At 33.8% G+C, this 13,640-nt stretch overlaps 1 long non-coding RNA gene across 3 annotated transcripts in view; it reads left to right on the top strand.

Annotated features, from left to right (window-relative positions):
* Nucleotides 1–286: 286 nt before the first annotated feature.
* LOC123613867 (uncharacterized) overlaps nt 287–13,640 on the top strand; it is a 189,715-nt gene continuing 176,361 nt past the window's right edge. For all 3 annotated transcript variants that reach the window (XR_006721299.2, XR_012511729.1, XR_012511730.1), the window contains exon 1: nt 287–645. This is a non-coding gene — a long non-coding RNA (uncharacterized LOC123613867). The remainder of the gene's footprint in view (nt 646–13,640) is intronic.

Here is a 13,640-nt window from a genome sequence, read left to right as displayed (position 1 = left end):
TTTCCAGGAGATAACAGTACACCTGCGCTCAGGATAACAGGCTTCAAAGGCTTTTACTTTCTCTAAACGAGCGCCAACAAAGAAGCCGGTTAGAATCGGAAGCTGCGGCTGGGCTGCCTAGTATAGAGAAGGACCTGATGCTCATTATAATGTAATTAGCATTGCTGTCTGGGCCCCTCCTATAGGCTTTTCTATGTGCTTCCTGCTTTTCTATATGCTTCCTGCTTTTCTATGTGCATGCGCAAAGGAGGTGGGCGGGACTAAGCGCTCAAAAGACAGGAGCCTGTCAATCAATCCTGAGAATGCTTGTCCCCAAGCCAGGATTCAAGACGGGAGAAGTGAAAGTTCACCACCATTTTCCTCTCTTGGGTTGGCCTGCCCTCAGTTCTCGAAGGTGTACTCTGCTTTACTAACTTTTGCTTTACTAGTAAAACTTTCCGCTCATACCATGGTTTCAGTCTCCCGTTTAAAATCTTTTTCTCCGGCGAGAAAGAACCGAGGCGTTTTTCCCCTCCTCGCAGTAATGCCAGGAGACTGTTCGGGGAAATGCAATGTTGGCTTAAAGATGGAGACCACCATCCAAGGAGTGGATGCCGGGAGCTCGAAAAGGCGGGAAACACAGTCTTCCCTAGAGCCTTCGGAAAGGTAAGATAACACATTTAAATTGGTGTTGTTTTAAACCTCTTAGTTTGTGGTGATTTGCGTCTTTTTTTTTTTTTTTTTAATTTCCAGCTTTATTGATACAGAATTGACTTATTGTGTAAATTTAAGGGGTATAATGAGATGATTTGATATTGCAAAGTGGTTAAAGCTCATAGTAATTTGTTATAGAGAAAACGAATGCAGTAATATTTGTCAGTGTGCTATGTGAAATTTATACTTCCAATATTTAACATATTTTATCTGCATGATCTAGAAATGTATTGGTAAACAGAGAAACTCTGATACTAGATTTAAAACACTGCTAAAAGTTCAAGGTACAATAGTGAATAAAACAGAAATATTACTTATGTTTACAAAATCCATAATACAGAATTTCCAGAATATTAACTTTATTATTAACCATAAAAGCAAGTTCATTGGATCTAATATGCTGTGTGAAAGGGTGAAAGTACTCTCCTCAAATTATCATTTAATTTTGAAAACTTTGTTGATATACAAGCAGATTTACTGAAGCAAATCTGAGGATATTGGGCAGAAAAATCTTCCAATCACACTAAATTTCATTTGAAAAATGGACCCAATTGTGTATCTTTCACCTCAGTACATTTTAGTCTATGGTCAAGCCAGGTTCTCCAAATAAATGATGGTCCTTTGTGCCTCTGGTTATACTGTTCCTTTTGTGAGATGTGCTGTTCCCTATGCTTTTCCCTTGGTAACCTCTTATGCATTCTTTTCCATTTCCCCTCAGATTTTACTACAGCAAAGAAGCTTCCCAGAACTTACTAGCCTAAGTTACCTAGCTGTGTTTATGCTCCCACTGTTTCCAGTGTTCATCACTAACACATTTTACATGAATATTAAAATGAAAAAAATTTATGAGACCATAATAGAAGAACAGGTGCAAAGCTAAATGTGAGGCAGATATTTAGAACATCAAAAGGAATCTCTGAGACCTAGTTCATAACTAAGCCAGATACAAATAACATATAACTTTTCAAAAGTATCATAACACAGTATAAAATATATCTGTATGACAAAAGGGGGATAATTAGATAGCAGAATTGCCTTGAGAGTACTGTTGCCATTCTCAGATGCTGAGAGCATCTCCCACACCCAGGGAGAAGGATGGAAGCTAGTATCTTCCTATGATAAAAATAGTGAGAAGTTGTGTGCCTGTGTTGTGGCTGAATGAGCAGGTAGATGCAAAGTTTGGCTCTAGTACATTTTTACCCAGTGATGAGGCAGGGATGTAAATATTTCCCATGCGTCAGGAGAGCTGCCCTGGAGCCATTGCAGGATCTTCCCTTAGTGACAAAAATACTTATCTTTTGTCTTTCTGTCACTCTCATTGGACTATAGGATCCTCTAGATAGTAAATATTTATACCTCTCAAACATGGCTGGCACATTGTGAATATACAGTAAATTGAACATCAAATGCTAAGTGAATGTATGAGAAGTTCAGAAATAGATTTAGATTCAGAAAAATACCCATCTAAAATAAACTAACCCAAAAAAGATGTTTTAAGAAAAAGGCAAAGATATTTGCAAAGCAGTAATAGATAAGATTTTTTTTCTCTAATTTTCTTGATATTTACCTTATATAGATAAGATATATTAATAGCTCTATCTTTCAGACTAGGTATGTAGCCAGTAAGAACAGGGTTTGTTTTTCTAATTCTTTGCCTTGCCATCTCTTAATACACTATGTTGATTTAAAATGTCAGTGGAGGTGGAGAGGGTATAGCTCAGTGGTAGAGCACATGCTTAGCATGCACAAGGTCCTGGGTTCAATCCCCAGTACCACCATTAAAAAAATACATATATACATAAGTAAATAAGCATAATTACCCTCCTGCCAAAAGAAAAAAAAGTCAATGGAGTTAAAATAATAAGAGTTGCCATTCTGTGTACATAGAAACACTAGATGAATTTTTTTGAAAATTGGCATTTTTCTTTAATTATTATTATAATCAACCAATATGTTACCATCTATTGGTTGAAAGTTGAAACCAATGAGTCAAAAACTAACAACTTAATTTAGCAGTCATCACAAAAATACACATGTATGATAAAATATTCCATTTCATGTATTGTTTCACATTTTTTTCATTAGCAACATTGCTAATTTAATAGTCACACCTTGACCATGCAGCTTTTTATAGAATCCACTTTCATTACTAGTCACAGTTTTGCCAAGTAAGCTTCAGGGGGAAGTAATTAAATTTAATAGAAGCCACCTTCATTTTGAATCTGCCGTCAATTTAAAGCCATGGGGAAAGGTAATTACATTTAATAGACACCATAGTTCCTAGACGAAGATGTACGGTATGTGACGTTAATCATTAGTCCAACAGTCTGAAAAGTAAAATCTTACTTAGAACAAACTCCTTACAAGTAAACTAGACTGTCCTTTTTCTTTTCAACTTAAGAGAAGTAAAAAATGATGCTTATTTGGCTCTTAAATATGTTATTGAAATTTTACTCTGAAGATTCAGTTCATTGATTTCAAACAATGATGGAAAGTAGATAGCATTTATAAACCCCACTGCAGTATGATTAATTCTTAAGGACATGTATATGGATAATATTCTTTATTAAATATTTCTTAGGCTCAATAACATCTTTCTCTTTCCTAATTGCTGAGGCTGATGCAATAAACTACTGCTTTTTGAATTTATTCTGATAGTAGGTTTTGTGTGCTGTGGTTTATGTAAATTAAAGATGTTTGCTTCAGTATCTAAGAGTTTTAAGCCGGTGAAAGATCATAATAAATATGAAAGTAGAACATTCCTGTTTGGTAAACACATCTACAAGCCTGACTGCATTTCACTGAGCATTTTATAGGTTCATTACGCCATTTGGCTCACATTGGAGTCACCTTAGATTTTATTTTTATTTTTTTCTTCATGGTGTATGAATAATTTTTGGCTTCTGTTTAGGCATTGGATTTTAGAAATCGTTTTTGAATCAGATTTTGATAATAAGCTCATATACACTTCCCATTAAATTGAAAGGAATCTCCCAAGGGTTCATGAAATTAAAAGTGCATATAGAATGGGTAAAATTTACAAAACTATTTTAAGAATTTAAGATAATTACTCTTCAGTGATATTTCTAAACAAAATATTTTACTTGTGCATATTCTAGCTGGCATAGTCATATACAGAGAGAGTGAATGAGGAGAGACAGGGAAAGAAGGAAAATATGGGTGAGAATGTCTTCGAGGATTGAAGACAAAGATCTCAATCAAAAATAAAATTGATCCAAGTAGCATTTTTGCCATTTTATCTAAAAATAGTAATAGTGATAAATACATATCAGTGACTTAAGTAAGACACAAAAAGATTCTTTTGTGAAGTTAAAACACTATAGAAAGCATTTTGTAAAGAAATTTTAAGAAATTATGCATTTACCCTGTGTGACAAGCAATGAAACCACAATAGTCTTTTTTGTTTGTTTGTTTACATCAATACTTTCCAGTGATACTTTTAGCTAGCAATATTTTAAGAAATACCAACGTTGAGTTTGTTCATTTTTCAAGTACGTATTCAGGCTCTGTTGGTTCATTATCTTTAATAAAGCCATTCATTGTTCTCAAGGGATATGTTTATCTTTCTTCTCTAAGACTGTAAGAAATACTAAGTTAGTGGGGGCAGATTTCACTGGATTTTTAAAAAGATTTACCATCATGTTCAGTGAAGTAAAAAGTCAAACCAGTTAAAATTAATCACATCAGGTACATTGATAGGGTGTCTACTGGCATCCTTCACATTTTTTAAGACATATAATTTGTTTAACATTTTCCAGATTTTTAAATTTGCAGCAATTATTTCTAGTTTATCTGAAAACAATAAAACCTAAGCAGTTGAAAGCAAACTCTATGGCTTTCTTTTTGAATTTAAATGTTGCTTACCTTAAATGTTTACAACAGCCCAAGGAATAGTTAGAAATTCACACAATATTAGTAAAAATTTTCTATTCAGCAATCTTTCTAAAAGTCATATTATGTAGTCTATTTATTTAATAAAGAAGAATTTTACATCACTAAAGTTTTTGTAGTCTTTGCAACTCTTCAGTGTTGAAAGAAAAGCTTTTTGTAAAACAAGAAATTTGGAGGGTATTAAAAATACAATTGCATATTTTTTATCAAGCAAATCCATATCAACTGCAAAGGGAACAATGTAAATGCAGCTATTTACACAGACTGTTCCAGTGCTCAAGTAACAGAAAGTAATACTCTTTGGTCAAATAATAGATATTCCAGGACTACTGTTAAAAACTTTGTCTTAACCTTTTTCTTTTCTTTTCTTTTTTGGTTTTGTTTTTCTCAAATACTGTATGTAAATAAATACTATAAAAGCTACTAAAAAAAGTAACCCCAAAAAGCAATTTGTAAATCCCATGCATTTTTTAAATCCCTTTGATTTAAAATAAAGATGACAAAACAAGATAGCCCTACTAAAATTACAGTACGGTGATTTAGGAGTACTACAGTAATATTTTCAGAATAGGATTGTTGATAATTATTTGAGAGTATTGATGGGTGTTACTTAGAAACCAACGTTCAAATAAGGCACCTACTATTATTGCATAATAAAGATACATGTTACTTCTAGTACATCGTGTAGATCCATGCTACACCTAAAGACAGTGCATCCAAGAACATATTGTCTTATTTCTAAGTTACCTTATAGAGTATATTGGGGTGGGATAATAAAAAAAAATATAAATTTACTAATGTGTGTGTCACATCTGGCCACATTGTTCCTTATTGCTAAACTTTTCCTGCTCTTGCTTCACTATTTTGCCATGGAAACTTTTGTGTGAAATATTTTCTGCTTCTCTAAGAAGGCTGCTTACTGTGGCTTGAAACTTTAACAAGTTACATCAGTTACTATGTATCTTCAACTGATACAACAAAGAGCACCAAGAATAAAACGTCAAACAAGACTAGTTTATTTTTCTGTTAAGTGATAGCAGAGAGAGGAAGATGGGACATTCCTGGCAAATAGGAGATTTTGCTTCACAAGATTGTCCAGAGACCTGAGTTCTACTTATACTGTAACCACACGATTCTCTGGAGCATCAGTGCCCCTTTAGAAATTTAATGCAAGCCATAAACAAAAACCAAATAAATTTTAAAATTTCTAGTAGCCATATTTTTAAAAAGTAAAGAAAGAGACAGAATTGATTTAATAGTGTACTTTATTTATCTCAATATATTTAAGGTATTATAATTTCAACATGTAATAAATATAAACCAATTATTAATGAAATATTTAACTTTTTTCTCATACTATGTCTTCAAAACTGGGTATAAATTTTATACTTATAGCTCATGTCAGTTTGGGCTGATGCCTGCTGTATTGGACTGTGCAGTTAGAGAGTATTGTACTTATCTGAGTGGTGACAGTTGGGTCATTACCACTGTATTTAGGGTCATCATGAGACCTGGGTAAAGAGGCACTGCTTCCTTGGGTTCTGTGCTTCAGAGGTTCCTGCTCTGGACCTCATCATTCTATGCTTCTCAGCATACGGAGGGAAGCCCAAGAATAAGAGTAACTGCCTGCCTGAAAGCTGTGCTCCGATCGTCAGAGTACCAGGGACCTCAGAATTCTCTGTCCCCAAATCCTTTGCCTCCAGGGTCAAGACCGTGCCTTTGAAGGTTGACATGACATCAGTGCCGGTATCCATGAACCCAAACGATGACCATTTGCTTGAAATATAGAAGGCGCCTGGACCTGTGAGCTGGGGTAACCATGCTTGTCTGCAGCCAACCTCATTATGCAAAAGAGAACATGAGTAGTCAGTCATGGGCCTGGGCTAGGTGCCAAGTCTTCTAATATCCCCCATGTTTCACACGGATCTTGGATGGGCCTGAAAGTTCTAGGTTTAAACCTGGCCTTCCAGGTTGTTAGGAAGGTGAAGTTGTCAAATTAGAATGGACAGAGCACAGTTTATGTAACTGGTATCTTGATATGTATCTTTTAACTATTTATACATGTGGTATGTCGTTCTCCATTGGCATTCTTACCTCAGTCCTTGGAAACGTTGTTTGACTGCATCTGCATTCAGCACATAGGAGAGGGACAGAAAAAGAAGGAACTGTATCCCCAACCGTGTTAAGTGTAATACTCAGAAATTTCAGTCATGATATCTACTCACAACGCATGATGAGAGCTCAACTACATGGATGTACTTAACTGTGAAAGAAACTAGAAAGTACAGCGTTGAACTGAGAAGCCATGTGCCCAATTAAAATATTTGTCAATGTATTACTAAGTGTAAAAAGGAAAGTGAACACAGGGGGACAATTAGAGATACCAGCCAGAGCCCACCAAGGACTTAGCATTGGGTTACTGGGATGGGAAAGGTAGCGTTCATGGCCTCAAAGTTTTGAGTCCAGTGTGGAACAGGACAACTAAATAAGCCATTATATTACAGTGTGATGAATTTTGTATTAGGGTTAACATCATTCAAGCTGCTTCAAAGGGCCAGTAAGAGCTGGAGCCAGTGTGTTTTTTGGCAGAGGGAAAAACTTGCCTAACCATGTAATAACACACAAACGTACTCAGTGAGTACTTGATGGATGAGTTAGCTCTGATTAGATCCATTAACAAGCACGCCATACCTCTGTGTTTTTATATTGAGTCATTTAATCCTAGAGGCTGGGAACATGTAGAAAATTTAAGATACATTCATTCATTTTCTTCACCAGAAGGTAGTCCTTCTTTATGATGTTTTGTATGTCTGCTAAATTCCTCAACTTCTTTTCAAAAATACATTCTTTGTATTGATTTTTCTAAGCCCTTAGGACATTTTATATATTCTCCTAATAGAGACACATGATATTGTGATGTAATTAATTCTCTGTACATCTGTTTCCCTTGCGAGAGTGCGGACAATTTGTAGACAGAGCTATGTCATATTCATCTTTATTTTTCTTAGCATATATCTCAATAGATAACATACAGTAAATATTTACTGACCAAAATGTTTAAACAACTTCCAAAGGATTGATTTTTCACATCTGCAAGTGTGAAGGATCTGACATATTATCCTGCTTTCAAGATAACAAAGTATCTTAGAAGAGCACCAGATTTTAATAAATGAGAACAAAACTCACAAACCAATCTCAGCAGCAGCAGTTCCTCTAATTCTCTGTGGAGCAACATGGTGAGGGGGGCTTGATATCACTTGCATTGCAGGGGTTGAAACAGGAGAGAAACTCCAAAGTTATGAAACAGAGCTTACATAGGGTGGCTGGCATATCAGTTCCTCTGACCCTCACATGAGTGAAAGAGAGACCTTTGCTCTGGAATGTAAAGAAATTGTCTTTAGAGAGGGGAAGAGAACGTATTTCTAGCTTTCCTTCACCATCTTGGAATGTAAAAAATGGGCCCGGGGGCAAGGACACTTTAAATCCCCCCAGAGCAATACACACTCTCTGACTTCTAAGGAGTGTTTGCCATTCAATCATCCTTTAACCCAGGTGCCAATGCTCTTTGCTCAGAAAGTCTTGACTGTGCAGAAATGTGAAAAATATTTGTTTCCCCACCTTGTCTTTAAAGGTTCTAAATTTCATTTTTTGAACTTCATTAAGTGCTTTGTGTTAGTTTTTTGAAGCTGCAGAAGTTGTATCTAATTAATCACATGTATCTGGGCTCTTAATTTATTCAAAACTTTGTTCATGTTTCCTCATTTCAGCTTAAAGATCCCCAGCTCCTTTCTCTCCTTTCCACTTGATGTGGTATCCAGGGTACCCCCTATTTTTGTAGTACTCCTTCTTATCATTGAGTTGTCAATATAGATTTTTTTAAAGTAATTAGCCCACATCTAAATACATTTAACTTTCACTTGCTGTAGAAAAATGAATTTATTATATCCCATAATATAGACAAGAGCCAGTATTAAAACCAATTCAGACTTTTGTAGCCACTGGTTTATCTGCATCATAGATATCTAGTTAGATTCCTTTCAAGATGTGTACATATATTCTTTTTTTTTTTTTAGAGAAAGAGCAATTACACACTTATTCCTTTTTATTTAATTTTAAAATTTATTTCTATCATTGCAACTATGTTGAGTTCATTATCATCTTTGTTTGTAAAAACTCTTATCTTAAACACTATTCCTCCCTGTCTTAGGTCTTGGATCTAAGTAGTTTACAATTTAGCAGAGATGGAGGTTGCAGACAAATTAGTGGTATACAATAATGTGATAAATGCTGTTAAACATAGAAAAGGGACTTCCCCATCAGGCTGCAAGGTCATGGGTGGCTTCCTAGAAAGAGTGATGCTTGAGTAGACATTAGAAGGAGGATTAGGGTTTAGCATTTGAACAGTCCAGCTAAATTCTGTGCCCTGTATCACAAGGATTGCCTTTCCTCCAGTCTCCAGTAGCATGTTCCTCATTTCCACCTGAGCATGTATCAGAATGGTTTTTACAACCACATTCTACCAACATTCCATTTGTTATTACTTAGGTATCTTCTAAGAAGACCTAGGCTTTCTCTACAGTTCTCCTTTTTTTCTTAGCCCTCATCAGAGTCACCCATAGTGGTTCATTCAAGGCAATGTAGGCTTTTTCTAACCTGCATCTCAAAACTCTCAGTCTCTACTCAGTTCCAAAATTGCTTCCACATTTTTAGGTATTTGATTTAGCAACACCCCCACTTCTCAGTCCCAGTTTCTGTCTTACTCCATTCAAGCTGTTATAACAGAATACCATGACTGACTGGCTTAAAAACAAAAACATTATTTCTCATATTTCTTAGAGATTGGGAAGTCCATGACTAAGGTGCTAGCAGATTCAGTGTCTGGTGAGAGCCTGCTTCTTGATTCATACGTGTCTGTTTTCTCACAGAGTCCTCACATGGCAGAAGAGGTGAGAGACCTTCCTGGAGTCACTTTTCCAAGGCACAAATTCCATTCATGGGGGTTCTGCCCTTATAACCGACCTAGTCATTTCCCAAAGGCCCTAGCTCAAAATACCATCACAGTGGGGATTACATTTCAACATATGAATTTCGGGAGAATACAAGCATTGGCATAACAAAGTAGTTTTTTTTCCCATCCATTTTTACTTTTTTCTCCATGAAAAACTTCCTAATGCTAGCATAGTACAGTAGGTACATTACCATTATGTTGTATAGTTGTTGCTATGTATGAAATTAGTAAGTAATATATTTTTTTAAATGACTGTATCATTGCATTGTGGTGGTATAAATCCTACATCTACAGTTTTATGTTTAGACCAAGACATCATTCCAGAAATCATGGTTTAAAAATAGAACTATTCAAAACTGACTCTAGAATCTATCATGGAAAATATATTTATTACCAGACACTGATATTGTAAAACCCCTCATCTCAGTAGCATTTCCAATATATTAATAGTTCTTCCCTTAGCAATGTTCTTCAGTGGATTGAACACTCTGTACAGTCATATCAGTTCTTACATTTCCATATGCCAGTCTTTAAATAATTAATTGAACTTAAGTATTCAGAGATATTTCGATACATTACATTTCTGATTTAAAATAAATATGGTGATAATAACCTGATTTTTAGGCTTCTTGCCATTTTATTAGTTTAACAATACTAAGTGATACATTGTTTCCTCGGTTTTTAATAAGTAATATTTGGGAATCTAGTTATTAATGCATCTTCTGAATGTTTTGGAATAAATTATGAGGGACACTTTCATCAATGTAAAATATGACTTTATGTGAGAACAGATCTTTAATTTTTCTTTTAATTTAAACTGAAAATATTTATATTTAAAAATATCAGTGAAGATTTAGAGTCGATAAACAAACCTTCAGGTAGCTACAAAGTTAATGTTTAATAAGCAAGAACCATAAATCTATCAGAGCTATAAATCTCTTTTTGGAAAGCTTAGAAAGTATAGAATATGTTTTCTTTCACTTGTTCACCAATAATAAAATAGAAAATTTGGTTGAACAAAAAGCTGCTAATTCTATTATTGAAATATCAAGATTAGTAGGTGTAACTTTGTCCCCTTTTGACTGAGATGACATTGACTATATTTTCTTAGAAACCTGTTAACTCAAAAATATGTATTTCACTTTGAGGAAAAAATTAACTTGACCTACATTTTAAAATCTTTTTCGGTAGGGAAGAAAAAGGGACTAGAATTCTATATGATATTAAGACTATTTTTTAAGTTTCTAAATCATTCAATTTACAGAAGAATAAACAAGCACATAGTCTTTATATGTATGTTTATAATCCAAGTGTCATCAGTTTATCACATGTATAAGATCTCATAAAACAGGTTTTCCTAGGTTAAGGATGTCTTTACAAATGTTACATATGTTATTAGAAAGTTTATTAAGAAATCAATTTCTTAATAAAATACTAGTTTTTTAATTTCTTAATAAAATTAATAAATTTCTTAATAAAATACTAGTTTTTATAAAAAGAGAAGTATGTGCTTTGGAATTCAAAATGGTTTAAATAGGATTATTGTGAATCTTGCAAAATTTTTTCAAACAAATGAGTTCTGGGCAACTCTGTTTACATTTGAAGGCCACTAAAATTTTATTTAATGATTTAAAATTCTAGTGATCAATAAATACTCAATAATTTTTGCTACTAATTCTGAAACACAGAATACAGAGATTAAAACTCAACTACTTTCAGGGATCCTGGTCACTTTGTTGTGTAGCATTGATTCCAAAAGTAAAACGTTTACAAACTGTTTTGTCTTGAGGGCTCTCTCTACTGTGTGTGTGTCTATGGGTCTGTGTAAGTGTGCATACATATACATATTTACAAAAATATGTATAAATGTAAATAAAACAAACATGTATATTTATATTTGTATTCTTATATGTGTTAGTATAGCATGGGAGAGAAATCTAGGTAAAGAGAACACTGTAGGGAAGAAAAGTTATCTGAGTGGGAATGAGCCCCGTATACACCTAAAACGGCTGTAATCAATCTCTCTCGAAGGGAAGCAGAATGTTAGAAGGTAAAGGGAGATGTTAAAGCACTAAAGAGTTGGGAAATGAATTTTGAAGTCAGATATTTTGAAATCAGACCCATCTTGATTTTTAGCTCTTTTTCATTGACTAGCTAATGCGCCCATGGACAATTGGCTTCATCCATTTAAAACTGTCTGTGTATGTACAATGGGGCTTATAATGATACCTGCAACCTACTGATGTGGGGAGAATTAAATGACATTAATTAGCAAAGTGTTGGTTCAACTTCTGTGTAGTACTATGAAGTAATTTTTCCCTTCTCATAGATGAGAACAGCCTCAGAAAATAAATAATAAGATTTACCCCCTATACCATTTTGTCTCACAGGGAATGCAGGCAAGTGATTTAAACAAAGTATTTGAAAAGATTGTAAATGTGTTGCTTCATTGAAGATATTCTTGACCCTTATATGAGTAAGTGGAAGGTCTAGAAAAAGACTAAGGTTGCAAAGGCCAGATAGCAAACAGCATAGGATATTTCAATCAAAACAGGAGACTATGACAACTAGCAAGAGAGGCATTTTGTGGCTCATAGAGATTTCCAAAGTTCAGGGAAAAAAGATATTTCCAATATATGAATCATTTTCACATTAAAGATAAAATGAGCAGACCTTCAAATTATTTTAAAGTAGAATACTTTCCCAGTGACTTACTGACATGCTCCTGCCAAATTAGCTCTTTTTAAGTTTTAGTATCATATCTCTTATTTCTTTTTCAGTTCTATGTGTGTGATTTCCTCGATAAACTTGAGCCCAGGTTTTAAACATGATGGAATTTGCCTGCATTTTCTCAGCTGTAGCTCATATAGTATACTGACAAAATTATTTTGTTTAGTCTGAGATGTATGTTTTCTCCTTTCTTCTTGAAAACTAAAACATTTAATTTTTATTCACTTTCTCTATTGACAAAATATCCTAAATCAGTAGCACATAGCCATGCACAAATTGTATTACATTTTCTTTTTTTCTTTTTTCTTTTTTTTTTTTTTAGTTTTTATCAGCAGAACACATTTCATTCTTGCAGAATTGAAGGATATGTTAACTTCCAAACAAGATTCCTGACATTAGCAGGAATGTACTGAGCAGGTCCTGTCCCTCTCCACATTCTATTCTGTCAGAATATAATTAAGCAATTAGACATGACAGTGTGTATTGTAATGGAGGAATAACACAGATCCTCGGATGTGTTATGCATTACAAGAATGAATTCCATTAGGAATCTTCCCCAAAACAACTCATTTACAAGAATAAAACACATCCTTAACTGGGAAATTCAACAAAACAAGTCCATGGCAGGACACTCTTGGTCAATGATGATAAAGTTGCAAAATAGCCTAGGCTACATGTTGGGGTTTTTGTTACTGTTTTTATTATTATTATATTTTTTACCAAAGCATGAAAAATGTTCATTTGCCTCCAGCTATTATGAAAATCAATTGGCACACTGGAGATGCTGTTTTTATTTGTTGCATATTAAAGTATATATTTTCTACAGTTTCACAGATTTCCAGTTGTATCTTTTAAGCATGATAATGTAAATTGCAGTTCTTAGATCTTAAATCATTAAGCCCTTTTTTTTGAATGCTTAATTCTTGCTCAGCATAAAAGTTATTAAAATACATATCATTGAATTGATGTATTTCAAATATGAATCATAATTAAAAGTAGTTCTTGATAATATTCTTTATCATACAGACATGTTGATAATTTAAATTTATAAAATCAACATACACATTTTATAACTTCGGTAAAATTAGGTATATTTTCTAAATGTATGAATGTATACCTATCTAAATTTTACCATACCCTGAAATTAACAGTTTGAAGGCTATGTAATATTAAATAGTCAGGAAGAAAAATGACAGAAGCTTAAAGTTTTAAATATTTAGAACTTTAAATTTAATCATTATGTTATTTAGTAGCAATAGAAATGTATTACATAAAGTATTGATAAAACTTAAAAATA

This window comes from Camelus bactrianus, chromosome 14 (assembly GCF_048773025.1).
Source record: "Camelus bactrianus isolate YW-2024 breed Bactrian camel chromosome 14, ASM4877302v1, whole genome shotgun sequence".
NCBI lineage: Eukaryota > Metazoa > Chordata > Mammalia > Artiodactyla > Camelidae > Camelus > Camelus bactrianus.
Note: the sequence above shows the minus strand (reverse complement) of the source record. Positions and strands in the feature narration are given on the sequence as shown.